This window comes from Pteronotus mesoamericanus, unplaced genomic scaffold, assembly GCF_021234165.1.
Source record: "Pteronotus mesoamericanus isolate MK-2021 breed Mesoamerican mustached bat unplaced genomic scaffold, CSHL_Meso_final scaffold_85, whole genome shotgun sequence".
Lineage (NCBI taxonomy): Eukaryota > Metazoa > Chordata > Mammalia > Chiroptera > Mormoopidae > Pteronotus > Pteronotus mesoamericanus.
In genome coordinates this window covers 79,223,776-79,244,411 of record NW_026555329.1, presented here as the reverse complement: position 1 = coordinate 79,244,411, position 20,636 = coordinate 79,223,776, and the positions used below count along the sequence as shown (strand labels likewise).

General features: G+C 43.1%; 1 protein-coding gene across 1 annotated transcript in view; it reads left to right on the top strand.

Moving 5' to 3' along the window:
• The first annotated feature begins 3,470 nt into the window (after window positions 1-3,470).
• EZH2 (enhancer of zeste 2 polycomb repressive complex 2 subunit) overlaps window positions 3,471-20,636 on the top strand; it is a 65,840-nt gene continuing 48,674 nt past the window's right edge. The window contains exon 1 of the mRNA XM_054564471.1: window positions 3,471-3,504. The gene's annotated coding sequence lies outside the window, so the exon portion shown is untranslated. The remainder of the gene's footprint in view (window positions 3,505-20,636) is intronic.

The following is a 20,636-nucleotide window of genomic DNA, read 5'->3' as shown; positions in this document are numbered from 1 at the left end:
AGAGAGAGAGAGAGAGATCAGTTGCTTCCAGTAGCCACCCTGACTGGGAAACAACCCGCAACCTAGGCATGTGCCCTGACTGGCAATCCAACCCATCGCCTTTTGGTGTACAGGACGATGCTCCAACCAACCGAGCCACATCCATAATATACTGAATATTATTTTGGAGATTTGCAACAATTAGAAAATACTCAGATGGACTTTTTGATTCCCTTAGTAACATTTCTTCTAGATTATTTTATTGTAGGAACACAGTACATAATACATATAACATATAACATATATAATGTGTTAATTGACTATGTTATCAGTAAGGCTTCTAGTCAACAGTAGGTTACTAGTGGCTAAGTTTTTGGGGAATCAAAATTTATATGTCGTTGACGTAAGAAATGTCCTAACCTGTAGAGAGCTGTATGAGTTTATTTGAGCCAAACTGATGGCACTTGCCGAGAAGTAAAATCTCAACAGACTGGGAAAATGTTCCAGAAAATGGCAGTTTTACCACTTATTTTATACATCAAAACCAGAAGGGAAGACATTGGGGGGGTTACATGAAATTCACTGGTGATAGATTAGGGAGGCAGGGAAAAGCAAAGTGGGGAAATTTCTGAAACTGGATAAAAAATAAAATGGAGACACACATACTTCTTTTACATTGGTGGGTATAAGATAGTTAACTGTTAACATTTACAGCACATAGAGATGGTATGTGGGAGAACAAGATAACAGGGAGGGGTTCTGTGGTCTCATTTTCTGATGGGAGATTGTGCCCTGAGGGGTCTGGAAAAGGGGCTTACTCTGACATTCCAAAGGTGTATTACACTCTGACATTCCAAAGGTATGTTATCATAGATGTAAAAAGACAATAGGCTCAGATAAGGAAAAGATTGACCTTTGTTAAGGAAGAGGCTGCCTTAGGACAATGCCTTAGGACAATGACTACAACTCATGACTCTCCTTTAGTTAGCGAGCTTTCATTTCAGACCATCCTACCTGGTTACTTTAAGTCTTGGGGTTTGTAAGGCCTGCTATGCAGGCCTCCCCCGAGTTTGTGAGGTTTAGTATGTGGCCTTTTTTTCATCCACAATGTGGATTTTGACTGTGTGTGTGTGCGCGCGCGCCACTAACTCCCGCACTGTTCAAGGGTCAACTGTACTTCTCCCTCCCGTCCTTTGTCAATATACAAAAGAGAGTTGCAAGATACCATACGTCCTCCATGTACAATAAAGTCTTTTTACAATTAGTTTCAGATTATCCCTTTTTCCTGCCATCACTGTAACTTAAAGTATCTTGCTTAACTGGGTAGCGTCACCCCCCAATTAAGGATGCCCCTGGCATCCCTACTTCCTGCTGTAGCTCAGCCTTCATGTTACAGTATGTACATTATGAATGTTGTATTTAATAGAGCCTTACTTAATTAGCTCTCTACTCTTTTACCCTTTCCCAACTGGAACTCTCAGTGCTAGCATAGATATTCAGTGCAATCGCCCTGCGAAGACGTTCATTCCCAAGTGCCCCCCGCCCGCTCAGTCTAGATCTAATGCTTGCTTTCTTCACAGTCCAGCTAAAATTTCCTTTTCCAAGGATTCTTTTGGGAACATCTTGAACCAACATCATTCCTTGATTCTAAATGCTTTGGCAATTCATGGTGTTTCACACTCTGCTGGATTTGTTTATAATTGCTTTCTGATAATTCCTGCTAATTTCTTTGACTTTTAAAAGATGACCATGTTTTAATATTTAATATAAAGAACAGATAAAATCAGCAATTTGAGAAGCAACTTAGGGATAAGCAGTTGGCTTCTGAGGTTTAAATTGCTGGTTAAAAATTGTTAACTACTGGTATAGGTGGAAATCTTTTACTGTGGAATATGAATGTATTGGTGATGTTACATTATTTTATAGTCACATCTCAGATGCATAATCTACTTTTGCATTATTACCATTTATTCATAATTGTGCTCTTATTTGGGTACATGATTGTTTTTAGTCTACCTTTTGGTTTTCCTCCACATACATTCCTGGTGTTGAATTTGTTCGTGATACTTGTGTGGAATGGAACGGCGATTTAGGACAGGTGGGAAAATTATGGGCTACATCAAATGAATTGTAGCGTATTAAAAACTTAGTCATTTGAAAATGTAATTAAAAATATAAAAAAAACAGTTTCTGTGGGCTTTTGACCCAACAGTTCATCGTTGACCATGCTTTCCCCAGCCTGAACTCTCAATGTGGGATCCTAGTTTCCGTGGGTGAGTGGTTATTTTGCCCTGTAGCTGCATCCTATTAAAGAAAGTCGGAATAACCTTAACTTCATTGCCAGATTAAGCAGAGAATGCATTCTAAACGAACAGTCTTAATTCCTCCGGGTTGAGACAGGTTTACCCCACTATCACTTCTAAGTAATTGAAAACTGTTGGAATCATCCTGACACTTTCCAGGGGCGTTACCATGAGGCTAGAGAACCACACTTATTTTGGATAAATGATTTCTAACGTGGACACGTGCTTGGAATTACAAACACTGGAAGGATCTCAACAAGGCGCTTTGACTGAGGAATCTGAACTGCAACGTCGCCCTCGCCCAGGTTTCTAAGGCGATGGGCACTGCGGGCTCGACCAGCGGGCCGGGGGTATCAGGGGACCGGCCGCAGAGGCAGCAGCCGACAGAAGTACTGGGGAGGGCGCTCGGCTCCTGTAGGGGCGCATGGGGCCCGCCGGAGCGCGGGAGGGTCGCGGCTCCTCGCCAGAGACAAGCCGAGGACCCCAGAGCGCGTCCCGCCGGCCGTCGTGTCCGGCGCCTCCCTCCAGCCAGCCCGGGCCTCGGCTCCGCGCGCGGGGAAAAGAGCGCGGCGGTTGAAACCGTTACCACACTAGAGTTTTGAACTGGTTCAAACTTGGCGTTCGGCCCCGCCCCGCCCCTCCGGCCCGGGAACTCCGAGGCGGCGGTTCCCGCCAAGCGCCGCGAGCGCGCCGTCCCGCCCTCCGACCAGTTCCCGCCACCCCTCCCCGCCGGCCTCCCGCCCGTGGACCGCATTTAGGGCTCCACGGGCTTCTTGTGCCCTTCTTAAGAGGCGCCGAGCCTTCAGCGAAAGAACAAAGAGCCGGCGCGCCGCTTCCACTCTGCGTCCAGGCAGCCGCGTCCCTCGACTCCCACACGCGCGCACGCGCACGCGCACCACCAGCCTAGCCCGGCCGAGTCCCGCGGGCGCCTCTGCGTGGGGCTGGCTCGGCGCCTCGGCGCCCGGCGGGCCCTGTGATTGGACGGGAGCCCGCTCGCGTCCCGCCAATCGGGGCGGCGCTTGGTTGGACGGGGGGGCCAAATAAAAGCGATGGCGATTGGGCTGCCGGGTTTGGCGCTCGGTCCGGGAGCGTCCGACACCCACTGGGACGCAGAAGGCGGTGGAGCCCCGGCGGCGGCGGCGGCGGCGGCGGCAGTGGTGGCGGCAGCGGCGGCGGCAGCGCGCGGGAGCGGCGCGCGGGAGCGGCGCGGGCTGGGGCTCAGGTAACGCGCCGCTGTTGGGCGGCCCGCCGGCCGGCATGGCTCCGGAGCCGGGCGCGAGGCGGCGGCTGCACCGGGACGTTCCCGCCGCCGCTTTGCCTGTCCGGGTATCGCCCTCACCAGGCTCTCTCCGGGCGCCGCTTTTGCTGGCGGGGTGAGGGGACACCCCTCGAAAGGGGGCCGTAAGGGCTGGCCCGCGCCACCCCGCGGGCGGGCAGTGCCGGACTCCGGAGACCCGAGAGGGGGGCAGGAGCGGGCGCCGCCGTGGGGGGCGTGCGGAGGGGTCTTCTCGCGTGCCCGCCCCTCCGGAGGCGCGGGGCCGGGCCGGGGCGCTGGGGTGTCCGGGGCGGGCTGGCCGCCGGAGCCCAAGTCTCCTTTGTGTGGAGCGCCGGGTGGGACGGGACACACACAAGTTGGTGGGACCTCGCTGCCGAGTGAGCACTCAGACAAAGGACGGACTGTGTCTCAGGGGAGCTCGGCGCGAGAAAGGGGCAGTGACATGGGCCTGACAGCAGGCGGGAGAGGGGCGTGCGGGCGGGGGTGGGCGGGCTCGGCCCCACGCCCCCTCCCCTCGGGCGCGCGGGGCGGCGGGGCCGCAGCGGCCCGGACGGCGTGCGGGGACTGGACTCCGAGTGGCCGCACCTGTGACATTTCCCCCAGAGCAGCCTGAAAACCCGGTGGCCGCGCCGGACTGCCTTCGCTTTCCTGTCGGGCTTTCTGTTAAGTTTGAGAGGAGGGTCGAGCTGCTCTCCCCCCTTCTTGGTTTTGTTCATTTCGGGGGCTTCCCGTCTACTTCCCGCGTCATGGTGCACCCCCTCCAACCACCGTCAAGTCTGTGCCACGGGGTCACTTTTCGAAAACGGGAGGAATCGAGAAGCACGGTATTTTGGGAAAACTTGGTGAACTCACGCTTAGTGAGTTACCACTTTCTGAGGAATCATAATTAAAAAAAAAAATTACTAGCTGTTTTGGCCAACTTGATACTGAGAATGGCGACAGGTGCTAACGAAATCAACTGTCATTTAGTCGGCGAGTATTCCCCCCAATCCTTGGGGGCTGAATGAGGATGAGATGGATGGTAGAAATAGTTGATCAGAGCAAAATGCTTATGACAAGTGTGTGTTTAGATGGTATGGTTAGCAGTTATTTATTTATTTTATTAATTAGTCTTGTTTTCCATGAACAATAGCCTTGGTGAGTCAGGAAAGACTGGATGCAGAAATGTTTGTTGCCTAAGAAATAGAATGTGTGCTGTCCACAGTTAAACTAAACTTCCTTTGTTTACCACACAGGATCTGTAAAATTTAAATTCGTTTGGACATAAAAATCTGTCATTGGTGTTTAAAGATATTTTACTACAAGGTTTACTTTCTAGGTTTCAAAGGTCACGAGTTTAATTTTGTAAAACAATTTAAAAATCTTTAGTAAACACTAAAGCTGATGCAGTTGAATGTAACCTATATTTCCAAGGATTTTGGAGTTTATTTTCCAGTTCTCTTCGTGAGCATAAGCAACTACTTCATATGTAGGAATAAAATGTGGAACAAATGACTAGTTTATTGATAATTTTATTTACAAGAAAACGAAAGTATTTAAGATATGTTTTATTTCCTTTTCATAGTCTCTAAAATTAGGAATAAATAGGATGCTGTTCTCATTTTGGAGGTGTATTAGGGAATGTAATATTTAAAGTTCCAGAAACCCTTAGGAAAATGCATTTTAAATTCTAATTTTTTGTTGAAAATGAATATGTTCAAAGAAAAGGAATTTAGAACCACATAGGCACTCTTCTGATTTGCATTGTTCTGTATGATGAAGACTTAATGTACACCTAATATCTTATGATTTCATAAAAATGGAGACAAAGAAATGCAGTGTGAAAGTATTCCGTATATTTATAGAGTTGGACACAATTGAACAGACATTACAGGTGTTGCCCTCAGTGCTGAGATTGTTAAATAATGTTTGCATTTAGATTACTTGCCGGTAAATATGTTTTAAAAAGTCCTGCGAATAAGCTTGTCCATTGTAATGAGATGAGCTAGATATGCAGATTTCAGAAGAAATTTGGCTGTTTTAAGCTAAGAAATTAAAAATTTTCCCTTCTTGTGTATTCAGTATTTGATAATTACTATCTTTGTACTTGCCACGAGATATTTTTTTAAAGTCTTTTCGGGGAATTAGTTTAGAAATTGGTTTTAAATTTTTTTCTGATTGAATTGAGAATGTATTTAGGCAGTTAAACTAGCCATGATTTAAAAAAAGCCCACTTGTGATTTAGTGTAGTTAGGCAAAAAAAAAAAAAAAAAGTTCTAATGCTATATTATACCAGCTTTGCCTTTGCATGCATACATGTCATTATCTTTGTGTTGACCACTTAAAAATTTTAGGGAAATTTCCCCAGGAATGTGAATTGATTTTTGTATTGGCCTAAATAAACAGTGATTGAGAAAGTTGATCTGCTTCTTAAAAACCAAGAACAAGGAAAAATTCTCTGAGGAGCTAATGCAATCCAGGGTCAATTAGAAATGATTTATGGATTTGCCTTGAAGTCTGTGTCAGTACAAATGGTGAAAACGTTTTCTTTGAATTATAAAGCGTTCTGTATGGTCAGTTGAAATCTCTAGTTTGGATGAGAGCATGAGTGGAGAGGAACAACAGCTCATTCAATTCAGAGAAGGGTTCAGGGTCAGATGATACCTTTACATTCTAGAGGCCTTCTCTGAATTCTCAGGCACACTTGTATTCCACAGGGCTTTGTTCATACTTTTATTATAGCATGTATCAAATTGGATTGTAATCACTTGTTTATGCAGCCAGCTTCACTCTACTCTTCAGTGCCTTAAGACAGAGGCTCTGTCCTATTTTTTTCTGTATATCTGGTAGTTGCTAGAGAATAGGGGCTTAATAGTCAAATGAATGAAAAAAATGGAGAAATAATTTGACAAAGTAACTGAAAAGAAACAGTAAATATTAATATTTGTGTCGCGAGGAACTTGAGAAGGTGTGTTTTCTCCCTCTTGGAGAGGCAGTTATTACAAAGAAAAACAAATGTCAAGATGAACAAGTTCCAAGGTTTCTCATAATTCCATTGATATGTGATTGAAAATTGGATATTTTTTAGGTGCAGCTATTGGTATTCACGTTTGATATTTGGGGCAGCTAGAGAAAAGCTTGAGTCATCTGGGTACCTAGCATATAGTTTCCACTTAATTTGATGATACTGATGATCCTTATACAAAAATATAAGGAGGGGAAAGTGGTCAAGAATAGTAAATCTTTTAATTACAAGGTGTCTAGTTACAGTGGATGAGTTCTTTATTGGAGTGATTAATTTGAGGTAGGTTTTGAAGCTGAAACGGAAGGAAATAGTTCCAGCCAGTGTAAATATGGATCATTTATTGAGATGCTCATCATTTCTTTAAAATGGTATGATAAATGTAGATTAGCAAATCCAATAATCTCTCAAAAAGCATAGCCAATACATTTCTGAACTGGTTGCTCTGTTCCCAAGTTTTGCCACTCCTCCACTACTTGGTGCAAAAAATAAGACAAAAATGAAGTAAAAAGAAGATACTACAGTGCCTATATTTGCCAGATGCCTTATGCATTTGTTTGATTTTTATTGTGGTAACATTCACATCAGATGCTTTATTTTTATTCTTGTAAAAACTACCCTGTATCCATCAACAGATGAGTGATAGACACATACAATGGAATATAATTTAGCCATTAAAAAAGGAAATTCTGATACATGCTTTAACAAGGATGAACCTTGAAACATTGTAAGTGAAATAAGCCAGGCACAAAAGGAAAAAAAACCCTGTAGAATAGGCCAATTTATAGAGACAGTAGAATGGAGGTTACCAGGGGTTAAGGGAAGGGGGAATGGGAAGTTAGTGTTCATTAGGGTACAGAGTTTCTGTTCGGGATCAGGAAAAGTTCACACGGCTGGTGATGGTTGAATGACATTTGGAATGTGTTCTATGATACTGAATTGTAGACTTAAAAATGGTTAAAATGGTAAATGTTATGTATATTTTACAATACAAAAACTTTAACAACTCACTCTGAAAACTTATACAGGTAAGAAAATTGCTGTCCTGAGGGGTTAAGAACTTGCCCAGGATTATTCAGCTAGGAATTTGCACTCAGGATCCATACTTAAATTCTGTTTAACTCCATATTACCTACTCCATGTTATCTACTAGTAAAGTCATGTTGGTTTATTTGAGTTAATCAGAAAGTTTTATGTAAGAGTATATAACTGTAGTGTTTTGGGAGATGCAAACTGGTGCAAAAGATGTTTGTAGATATCTTTCTTAGCCAGAGCTGTAATGGTGTGCACTCAGGGTTTGGGGGAGGATGGCATTTTCTCTCTTTTTTTAGTATCTTCACCGAGGGACATGCTTATTGATTTTTTTAGAGAAAGGGGAAGGGAGGGAGGGAGAGAGGGAGAGAGGGAGAGAAACATCAGTAAGTTGCCTCTCATAGCACTCTGAATAGTAGGTGCCCTGAACTGGTATCAAACCTGAAATGTAGGCATGTATGTACCTTGCCTGGGAATCGAACCCACGACCTTTCGGTTTACAGGATGACACTCCAACCAGCTGAGCCACACCAGCCAGGGTGGGAGGACAGTGTTTTAAGAGCGTGGTCTTTGGAGTTGGCTTTGCTTGAGTTCCAGTTCCTGAGCTGCCAGGTTGCAGCCTAGGTAAGTTGTCCTTGATGTCTAAGTTTCCCTGTCCGTAAATTAATCATAATGACAGACAGTATTCATTCCATATGGTTGTTGAGAGGATTAAATGAATTACTACATGTGAAACCTTTAGCACGATACCTGGGATAAAGTGTTTGATAAATGGTTTTTAGTTATTGACAAATGATTTAGTTATTGTTTAGTTAAAACAGTATTGTTTTTATGAGTTGATGTGTATTCTCATTAACAGAACTAAGCACTCCTCAAGTTTAAATATGTGCTTAGGGCCTGTAAGTCAAGAAAGTGGTGTTACATACGCTTTATCTATTTGTTTATTAAGAAACATCTCTTGGTTAAATACAAGTTTTATGTGTTCAGTTTAGGCATTTATAAAGTGAAAGCTTTCTTGATTCCTATAGTCCCAATCTTTACCCTTAACAGTTTGGTGTATATTTTCCCAAAACTTTCCAGTGTAGTCATATAAATATGTATTTACACATATATTTTATAAAGATTGGATCAAGTTATTTAGTTTTAAAACAACCCTTTTTAAAGGTCAATACAGAGAGCTCTATTTCATTAGAAAATAGCTGACATTTTGTTAGGGCTGGCTATGTGCTTGACATTGTTTTAAGTGCTTTCATTTATTTTATATAGATATTGTAATAACAGGAGATGGAGAGATTGGGTAACAACTAGTTAGTAGTAGACTATGGATTTGAATTTGGGCTCTTTGGTTTCAAAGCCCTGATTTCAGCGTGTTTTTATTTTTTTTTCCTTTTTGATAAGGTCCACAAACTGCCTGTGATTTTAGTATTTCTCAAAGAGTTATAAAACAACAGCAAAGCTCCCCAAAAAGAATATACCAGGAGACTGCATGCGGCCTGCCAAGCAAGCCTAAAGTACTGTTGATGTGGCCCTTTGCAGAAAAAATTTGCTGTTCCCTGCTCAAAGCTATCAGGCTGTGTTGTAAGCAGAATATGGAGTGTTTCAGTTTTGATGAATGTGTCACAGTGTCCACCCCTCTGAGATGGATGTGGTGTTCTCGAAAGAAAAGTGAACACATATCTGAGCATTTGTGTGACAATGTTCTACTGAGTATGCACATTTCAAGTTTTAATAGATGTCAAGTTGTTTTCTAGAAAGGTATCCATTTTTTAGTTAGATCAGCTTTATTGAAGTGTAACTTATATGTACACAGGTCCGGCACAAATAACGCCCCCATTTTAATTACAAAATTAAACGCATGTAGTTCTGTAACATAACAATATCACACTCAAGCACACCATGTGACATTTTAGGTGAAATGTTCAAATTAAAACTATTAATTATTACGCCCATATTGTTATTACCCTACCAACCAACCACACTCAAGCAGGCCTTGCTTTTGCTGGGCCCTGTACAATAAAATACACAATTGAAGGGTTCAGTTTGAAGAGTTTTGACAAATGTATACACCTGTGTAACCATCACCTCAGTCAGGATAGGACATTGCTATAATCTGAAACTTCTTTTATGCGCCTTCATAATCCTTCCCTCTCAAATACCCATCAGGTTTTTCCTGTTCAGGAATTTCATATAAATGGAGTTATACAGTATATTCTCTTCTATGATTCTCCTCTTTCATCCAGCATGTTTTTGAGATTTATGCTGTTACTTGTGTTAGTAGTTTTTAAACAAAACTTCTGAGTAGTATCCTATTGTGTGAGTATACTGTTTTTATTCAGTTACCTGTTGATGGACACCTGGGCTGTTTCCAGTTTCGGGCTTTTATTACTAAAGCTGCTATGATCATTTTATGTCTTTTGTGGAACATCTTTTAATTTCTCTTGAGGAAACACTGTGTAGTTGGTCTCCCGGGTCATGTGGTAATGATTTAACTTCATAAGAACTGCCAAGCTTTTCCCAAGTGATTGTGCCATTTTGTTTGGGGAGTAACAATTTCAGTTGTAGCTGTAACAGGACTTAGTGACTCCATGCCCTCACTGGAACTTGGTATTGCCTGTCTTTTAAATTTTGGCCTCTAATGAGTGCTGAGTTTCTCATTGTGATTTCAGTTTGTATGTACCAGGTGATCAAATGATGTTGAACATCTTATTTATTGATTTTAGAGAGAGACAGATAGACAGACATAGATTTGTTGTTACGCTTATTTATGTATTCATTCGTTGATTCTTGTATGAGCCCTGCCTGGAGGTTGAACCTGTAGTCTCGGTGAATGGGGAGGGGGTGTGATGCTCAAACCAACCAAGCCGCCTGGCTAGGGGCTGTTGAACGTCTTCGAAGGTGCTTATTGGCTATTTGCATACACTTTTTGATCAGGCTTTTTGCTCATTTTAAAATTTGGATTTATCTCATTGAGTTGTAAGAGGTCTGTATATATTCTGGGTATACATTATCCATCAGATTTATTGCAAATGTTTGCTCTTTAATTTTCTGCATCGATTTTGTGTATTTTTGATAATATACAGATCAAGTTAAATAATGTTAATACTGGAAGCATAATTGTTACAATTCAGTTAAATTATGTGAAAGCAAATTTGTTCTTAATCCACAAGTCATATAGTTCGTAGTATAACAAAATGTTGTGTTTGCAGAACCATGGAAATAAAAATGGTATTATTTGTATAGGTGGTATTAGGTGTGTGGCATGAGGAATTTTTTAAATTAAGCTAATTAGTTTTGAAAATAATATTTGGTAATTTTTCTTACATTTTCAGTTTTGGGTAATTCAGAGCTTTTCATTTATTAGTGAGTAAAGTTTTTCTTAATTTTTTTCTTCAAAGGATAAATGAGCATATTTAAAGTAAAATAACCTTGATTATAGAATCTAGTGTGATGATGAAATTGCCGAGCTTGGTCTACCAATTTTGACAATTAAGTAACATTTTTATTATATAGAACAGATGACTTTTCAGAGTATATATACTCGATTTCTGCATACTATTTTATTTCTACAAAATATCAGTTCTCTGCTCATTACCTAATTTACCTCCATATTAAATTATTTTTAGAGAGAGGGGAAGGGAGGGAGAAAGAGAGGGAGAGAAAAATCAATGTGTGGTTGCCTCTCTCGCGCCCCCACTGGGGACCTGGCCTGCAACCCAGGCACATGCCCTGACCTCCATAATAATTTTTATTTTTATTTTTTTCATTATACAAGTAATAGGTGACCCTTCTCTTTGTTTCATAAAAGGGGAAAAAAGTGCAAGCCTTTAGGCGTCTGTTGGCGCCATGCACCACTCCACGTGATGGACCGTGTTCTTGCCCAGGTCAGTCTTCCCGTGGCTGTGCATTCAGATAGGCTTTTGAGGCTGCCCTTCCAGGCAGTCTAGAGAGCAGTCCACGTGCTCTTAACTAGTCATATCTCTGGCAGTTTTCTTATACCTTCCCCCTGCTGAACTCGACCTTTTTGCTGGTCTCTAGGAAGTTCCACATGGCTTGTCTGTGCTCTGTCCCCTTTCTGAAGTATCTTCCCTGCCATTTTAGTGTTTCAAGATGCTGTTTAGCCTGTTTGGCTCAAAGCACCCCCCTGCACCCTTGTCCTCAACCAAACAGATATAATTTGTCTCCTGCTTAGAAAGAAATACAACACATCTCTTGGGTTTTTCACTCTCCCTCTCCTTCATTTTAAGCTCTATTTTACTCATCTATGTCATAGAGGTTAGGAATGGGTTTTTGCACCTAGGAAAAAAAGACAGTTTTTGTGAGGTTGATTTAGGACCAGAGCCTTCAAAACTTGGGAGACCTCTTCTTCAGCAGCAACGCAATAAATGATGGTGGAAATAGCGCCACCACCCCTAAAGCAGACCTTTTGAGATTTTATCAATTGAATTTTGCAAGGCTCTACTGTGTATCATCCACAGTGAACTTTGCTACCTGCTGTCAGATACTATTCTAGAATTTTAATTTATATCTTTAATGATTAAAGCCAAAGAGCTCGAACTCTGATTCTGGAAAACAAGCAGAAAATAGTGGGTCTTCAAACTTATCAAAGGATGATCTTTATCCCTCAGTTGCTTTCATATAAGCTAAATTCATACATAGCATTATCAAGATGTCGCTAGTAAGTTTTCAAGAAGCGTCAGAAGGACAAACATTCTCGGCTATCAATTTTAGTGCCTTGGTTTTTGATACTGAAGACCATCTGAAGTGCTTTGTAAGCAAAACGCAAACATTTAAGAAAATTGTTTTATTTTCTTTAAACAGTAAAAAATACCAATCAGTAAGCAGCTTTCATATGTTTTTGATGCCATAGCCTATAGTGAAATGTCACTGTATTTGTAGGTAAGTGACTACCTACTATGTGCCTACAAGTTATAGAACTTTCTGCTCTTTATTGAGAACCTGTTTTGTGCCGCTCAAAGCCAAACATTTTGCTTTTGAAATATGTTGTAAATCATGCATTCTAATTATTTAAAAACAAATACCATTTTTTTTTTGCTAAATGACTAAAGTATTAACTGTTCTTTGAATGTTAAAAAAGATTCTATTAAGATGAACTTTATAATTTTTTAAAATCCTCACCTGAGGATATGTTTATTGATTTTAGAGAGAGAGGAAGGGGGACAGAGAGAGAAACAGTAATGTGAGAGACAAACATCAATCAGTTACCTCCTGTACGTACCCCGACTGGGGGTCAGACCCACAGCCTAGGTATGTGCCCTAATTGGGGATCAGTCCCGTGATCTTTTTGGTGTACAGGACAACACTCCAACCAGCTTAGCCACCCGGTGAGGCTGAACCTTATAATTTGGTAACACTATGTATACTGACCTACCATTAGGTGCAAAAGCTGCAATGTGAGTATACTTACTTATAAAAATTTTGGTCTAAAATGTTTTCATAGTCAAATTACTTAGTAGCGGAAGCAGAATTTGCAAAATCAGGAAAACCCTAGTGGGTGCTATGAGATATGTTGTCAGGCAAATTATTCGTGGCTCAGAAAAGTTTGGGAAATACCCATGTCAGGACTTTTAAATGGCAGAACTGTTGCTTCAACAGGCCTGGAGAAAGGAAGCGATGAGTTGTTCCACTGTGCCCCGGAAGTAGTAGTGCCCCTGGAGAACATTTGTCTGCCCGAAATACAGAGCTTAAGTTACACTACAAAGACATTTTTAAAGGGTGACTTTCCACTAGCAGCTGGATACTGTGCAGAGCACATAGTCTCTAGGCGAGGCTCTGTGATTAAGGTAGTTGTATATCACTGGCAAGTAGTTTTGTGGATTTCATTTTCCCCGTGTTCAAAGAGGATATCTCCATTTTGCAGATAAAGAAATAGGAGCGCGGTGAGGGTCAGTAAATGCCCAGCTTCACATGGCCTGTAGGACCAAGGCCTCTCGGGGAATAGGCTTTTGCTACCTTGGGTCCTTTTTAGCTCAGACACTGGAATGTGAGATGCTTGGTTTGTTACCCACTTAGAACTCTTTCCCTGGAGAGTTTGAGAAATATTGGTCTTGAGTTCACATTGCTGTCACAGGTAATTGTGAGTCTCCCTAGCTGATATTTAATTGACCAATAAAAAAACATCTAATGCTGATTATAAGCCTATTTTTTCTCTTTTGTTTCCACATTATAGGCATAATAGCACCTTAAAGATTTTTAGGACTGTGATAAATATGACTAAACCAGCTTTGTAAACAATCAGATTGGGATATTATATTTTATAATAAATATATATTTGAGCTTCATCCTATTTCTGGCTGAAAGCTTTTATAATCCTTGGAATTTCCAAAGTGATAAGATCCAGCGATAAAGGTGTCTTTTGATATTCATAACAACCCCTTCTCAACCACACCCAGTTACATTATAGATGACTTCTGGAGCTTAAGGATGGGGCTGGTTGTCAGGAACCAAACTGTTTAGAGGGTTGGACCTTTCAGGCCCCTTTCCCTTACCTCTGGGGAGGGGCGAGGGGCTGGAGGTTGAGCTCAATCACCCAGTGACTTAATCAGCCATGCCTGTGCAGCGAAGCCTCCATAAAAACCCAAATGGGTGGGGCCTGGACAGCTTCCGGTCGGTGAAGCGAGTGCGTGTGTGGCTGGTGAACTCGTGTGCGTGCTGGGAGAGTGGTGAGCTTAGAGGGTCTGGAGGCTCCTTGCCCTACCCTTACGCAGGTCTTAAATCTGGCTGATCTGAGTTACGTCCTTTTGTATTTAACTGATAATTTAGTAAGGGAACTTTTCCTGAGTTCTGTGAGCTGCTTTAGCAAATTAACAGAACCCAGTCAGGGGGGTAATGGGAACCTCTGATTTATAGCCTGACAGAGAGGAGCACAGGTGACAGACGACCTGCAGGTAGGATTGGCACCTGAAATATGTGTATGAGGGGAGGGGGTCCAGGCAGTCTTGTGGGACTGAGCCCTTAACCTGTGCGATCCCACACTGTCTCCAGGTAAATAGTGTCAGAATGGAATAAAAGTGTAGGAGACCCAGCTGGTGTCCCAGAATTGTTTGGAGTGGGATAAACTCACGCATTTGGTGACCAGAAGTGTCAGAAGTGAAATACTGTTCAGACATATTGTATGTAATATAAATGGAAACAGTAGTTTTTCTTTACACAAATCTAGATTGGCAAGTTCATACTTTTTTCCTATAGAATTTACTCTTGTACATAGAGAAATAAAATAGTTCTTTTTTTAAAACCCGTTTGTCTGGTGTCACTTGTCTACTAACAACAGCATGTAACTAAACAGCTAGTTAATCTCATACATATTTTCTAGAAAAGAAAATTCCTTTATACTATTTATTGGGTGCCTCAGTCTTCACCTCTTAGGACTATTCAAATAAAGGGTGAGGAGCTCTCTTTACCCTCTAGAAAGAGTCGTTCTCTACTAGTGAAAATACCAGCTTGTAAATCTAGACTATCATAATGTCATGCCTTTTCTAGGCCCCAAGTCAGGAAATCCTAAGTGTTAGGTACTCATGTTGGCCTTTCTTTCCTCCTTTCCCACATGGAGAGCTGGGACAGAAATCTTTTTTTCCCTGCTTAAACACCTTATTGTTTGTCTGGAAATTGCAGGGGGCAGCTTTCCCTGTGGCTGGTGAATTCTCTACAGCATTTCTATAGGTATTTGGAGACTCAAAAATGTATTCCCTCAGGGCTTATTTGTGACAAGTCATTTTATAGGGCTAAAATAATTCATTAGACAATATATTTGGTAAAACATATTAAAAATATCGTTGATTGTAAATAATAGTTGAAGAGTTTGAAGTTTTCTAGTACCTCAGCAGTATTTTTGTGTTAGACCCTCGATAAAGGACAATCATGAAAGGCGTATAGCTCATAACTGCCCCGCCTCTTTTATTTCCATCTTGTCTCGAAATGACTGCTATTCTTAGCAAAAAAAGTGAACTTCAGGGCCGAGGTGAACCAGAGAAGTTCTGAGGGGGCTCAGCGAGGTGTCCACAGGTTAAAGGAGCGGCACTTGCAAGCAGGCTTACCTCCCCATGGCATCCGTGGGGTTCAAGCACGGGGCCTACCAGGTAATGGGCTGTAGGATGCCTGGAAATTCTGAGGGTTCTGCGATTGGTAGTGTGAATCCATTTTTGATTCTCTTATCAGAATAGAGAATTGCATCTTATTCGGGGGTTTGAATATAAGGTCAGCGTACAAGGCATCAGTCATATGTCAGCAGAATTACCCATGCAAAGTTCCTGGGAAGATGCCACATCATAAATGTGCCCCTTTGCAGTCCATAACCAGCCCATCTTTCTCTAGTACTGTTAGCAGTGATGTTGGACTGGAGCCTGACTGGTGAGTCCCTCTTCCAGGGCCAAGGGAGGCAAGGAGCAGAAGTGTCTCCCTGGGGAGGTAAGGGGGTTACAACCAGGGAAGTATAGGGGCTGTGAGTAAAGTATAGCAATTACAGAAGGGTCTAGTTTACAAGTAGTACACAGCGTGGGGTCATCCCTGAGGGCCATGAAGGCTTGGATATGTGCAACCTCCATCTAGGTCCTTTGGGAATGGCAGAATAGGTTTAGCTGTAAGATGGTGTTAAAATTAATGGTGCTATTAACCAGTCAGACCTTTCTGTCCCCCAGTTTATACTGGGGCCAGGCCATGTGGCCAAAAAAGAGTAGCCTCTTTTTCTTCAGGGTCACATTTCTCCCATTTGGTAAGTATGCACCCCAAAGGGTCTCTTGAGGTATGATGCACTGGTTTCCCATCTACAGAGACAGATGTAATAAGCCAAGAGTTAGAGGTGTCCCTGCAAGTCTCTGAGCTGTTTTGGGCCACCTTGAATTATAGCAGGGTGGGTACCCTGTACCCTGGCACCTGTGAGCTACGCAGGGTGTAGAGTACTTAACCCGTGCTCTGAGGGCAGCCTTACCAGCCGTCACAAGTGGTAGGTAGGGACTCTTGACACTTCACTTAACAATGCTCCAGCAGGTGACCTTAACTCCACACCGATGACCCATACCTCAAGTGGGGTGTTTCTCACTTACGCTCCCCAGCCCAACTGGCCTACGGGAGACCCCTCTCCCCTTTCTGTCTGCTCATACAAGGGGTGCCTAGCAGTTCTGTTGCCTCAGGTAAAAAACTTGTCTGGCAACCCTGCTCTTAAGTAGTGGAGCTAGTGGCTCGTCACCCTGCCTTTCATGTTCCCGGCACCCTCTCTGCAGGGAGAGGGCAGTCACCCTTAGGAGGAAAGATAGGGTCCCTGTCCAGCTGTCCCTAAGGCTCTCAGGGAACTTAATAATGAAAAGATGATTAGAGGAATGGAGAAGGAGTTGAGGGTGGCCCCTTTCTCAGTCTCAGGGGTCTTAAGGGAGTATGCAGAAGAGGTGTTTTAAAAGACGGAGGACCTGGAAAGGATCAGAGAAGATCCCTGCTGACCTATGTACGTTAGCTGGGCTGGCCAGGCAGAGGCAGCACCCTGGGCCCTGGCGGCGCATCCTGTTGGCCTACTCTAGGGAGGCCGTCAGTGGCTGGCATCCCTGGATATGAGAGGGTGTAGGGAAAATTTGCCCCTATGCCAAAGCGGGGACTGGTTATATAGGGGAATTGGTGAAAGACCAGTTGGTCCAAGGAGAGGAACCCATAGGAAATGGATGAAGTGCTGAAGAAGCCAACAAGGGAGGGGTCCTGAAGGTTGTGAGGTGTAGGCACAGAGCAGTGACCAGGAGTAGGGCTTGTAAGCAAGAGTCATGTTAGTGTTTGCTATGGTATTGAGTGTCAAGCAGGCTTTTGGCCGGTGTTGGTCCCAGGAGACTAGGTAGTAAAGGTGTGGACCTTGGGGGGTGCCATGAGGGCTGGCAGTGCCAAGAGGTGAGGCAGCTACAGTAGGACCCCGGCAACAGAAAAGACAGGGAGGATCCAAGAGCGCTTGTTGTCGGAGGAAACCTGGAGGTGCACAAAGAGAAAGTAGTGAGTATGTATCTTGAGCCCAAAGGTCTACAGTCTGGGAGGTTTGGGAAAGAAGGATAGGTAAAGACGTGGAAAGAGGGATGGAGCCAGGGAGTGGGCTCGAGTGTTTGGCCTTGGAGGCGTGGCGTCTTATTTTGAGGTCTGTAGAGTCTAAACAAATGTCTAGGGATGTTGTATAGTGGGCCGAAGTGTGGGCCGAGCTCCATGGGGCTGTCACCTCCCGAGTAGCTTCAGCCCTCTTACAGGTCCCAGTTTCTCTTCCTGGCTGTCTAACACAGCCGTGAAGGCCCACACTAGGCACCCAGCCTTTCTGTGCATGTCCCTAGACAAGTCAGTTATCTGATGACAGTTGTGTTGGAATTCCCTGCGGGGCTGCTGCTCCTGGTGAAGGACACCCTCCGATGCTGCCACAGGTTCTTAGTCACCCAAGAATACCCGGAATTTGAGCCGGCGGGAGGAAATGCCCGATATTCGGAGCGTAATGAATTCAGGCTCTTTATCTGGCAAAGGATTTTGTTCAGACTCAAAACAGTTAACGGGAAGAGTCGCTGTTCATGGCTTCCCTGGTTGTAGGTCCGGAGAAAGGAGACTGAGAGCACCAAGAGGCAGGAGTGCGCCAGGCTCAGTGGTGTGCACTCAGGAAGAAAGTTATGGAAGCAAAGGAAGAGTCCGCAGAGACAGCTTCAGGGGTAAGCCCAGGATGAGCTGCTGCAGCCCGCTGTCTGGTATAAGTCTCACAGGGACCCTTAAGACTTTAGAAAAAAGGAAAGAAGGACATATGCTTGAAGAAGGAAGACGCAGGCATGCTTTAGAAGGCTACCTACCCAGAAAGACAACAAAGACGATCTGAGTTGCAGCACCAGAAGTTAGCAGCGATGGTAGAGCTACCCTGGGGCGTTGGCAAGGCCTCCTTAGAGCTGGTCGGGGCTGACCGCTTCCCGAGGCTGCCCTGTCAGAGTCTCTGTTGTCCGTGTTGGACTCCTGTCCTCGCATGGGAGTTGTATGAGGCTGTTCTCCGTCCCCTTGTTCATCCTCGATGGGGATCTAAACCTCATGATTAATGACAGCCTAGGGGAGAAGCTACCCTAGGGGAAGAAGGGTCACCCTGGGGGCAAGTCCTGGCCGGTATTGGTTGTTTTTTCTAGTTTTGCCCATTGCTAGGCACCTGGGACTTTATGCCCTGGTGACATTCTGTACCTGGCCTGTCTTTCCTGCTCTGCTCACGTCTGCTTACCTGCTGCCTCTATCTGTATGAGAACAGATCACTGTTGAGTGGAACGGAGTTGTTGGTTTGTGCTTGGGGCCAATGATGTATAAAAAATGCTTATGTTTTAGCACTAGAATTGCTCTGTGTTGCTAAATACAGTGAAAGACGCGCAGAACAGGTTGTAGGAACAGCAGCAGATTCCTACCGCCAGCTCATGCTCACATACATGCACTAATTGGGCAGATTCCTTGTTTTTACCTAAATTGAGATCCTCCTAAAATTTTGTTCAATGTGTGTTGTTAAATTTGTGTTAGGTGTTGGCTTACTTGAGGTTTAAGATTTAAAATAGACTTCCTGGAAGGAAGAATATCTGGCGTTGGACTTAACTACCTTTTCATTCTGTTTGCTTGTATCAGTTGGAGTGCTAAGGAAATAATATGTATCTTATGGTTCATCCTTGAATTATAATGAATTGTGTGTCATAGTTTTAGTTTCTTCTGGTTCAACATTTCTCTTCCAACAGTGTCTCAGTAAACTGAGTACATTCCTAACAAAATGAAGCGATTTAGCTTATCAAATAGATAAGCATTGTTTTCAAAGAAAACTTTAACCTCTAGATGTCAGTTTAGTTAACCTGTTTTATATATTCTTCAAGCAGATACTTTAAAACATTTGTGATCAGTCACTTCTCCAGTTGGTGTAAACTTATATGGCCATTTCTTTTCTTGAACTTGTTTTTGTGAAACTGATATAACTTTGAAATAAACACGGGAGTACTGGTCAGTAGACTCTGGTGAACTTGTGAGTTTAGTTTACTCTTCTCCTGGAGGAGGAAAGAGATCTTACTTTTGTGGAAAATACATTACTGCAATCTATGTACTGTTGCTGTAACAGTCAAGTTAATATTTTCTATCATTCAGCTAAGATTGCCAAATTTTTTAATTTTCCTGTGCCTTTTAACACTATTGTGCTTTTTAGCACTACTTACACCAGGGCTACAAATATATCTCTATTTTTTTCCCTTGTTACTAGTCACTGCCACATCTGTTTCCTAAAGGCTCCGTGAAAACAAATGCTGCTCATGATACTTTCTCCTCTGTAGTTGCATGTACAAGTGACCCACTAAAGTTTAGGCACTTAAGTTGCCTGTCGTATCTTACACAGTTGTGTACCTCAGAGCATTTAGCATTTTCTGAGTGCTCCATAAATTCTTACTGACTGGTTGATAATATCTCTGTTCCTGGCTTTTCAAGTCCTTCAGACTGAAGTTTCAGAACTTCTGCTAGCATTCTGCAAGTCATTTGGGTGGAATGTTGGGTCCAGCGGTTGCAAGCTTGTGCATTTTTGTCCTTTTCCTTCTTTTTAAATAAAAACAGGCATTCTCGAAAGCAAAAGGTCCCTGGAACAGGATCTCAGATTATCTTTCTTTCATGGGGGTAGGGTGAGCCTTTGGGTAGGGCGTGCTGGTTTTGGGCAGCGTCAGGGGAGTGGCTGGGACTGTGGGCGAGATCCGACAGTCAGTGGCGAAGGGTAGGACGGACGGAGGGAGCAAGCGGTGTGCTTAAAAGAAGTTTTGCCAGACATGAGTCTCTTAATTTGGCACAGGTGTATGGCCACCTATCATTTGGATTCTGTAGCTTGACAGTTATAGCGAAGTATCCCTCGTTAAATATTCTTCACGTAGACTTTTGTTTGCTTTTTTATTTTTTAGTTGCAAGATTGGTGGTTTCTAGGCTTTCATTCTTATGTCTTAGAAATATATAATTTTACTATATTGCCTGTTCTAGGCTCTCTGTTAGGTAACTGGAAAAGTGCAGAGTATTATGATTCTTGATTCATATGGTTCTGGGTAAACTTATG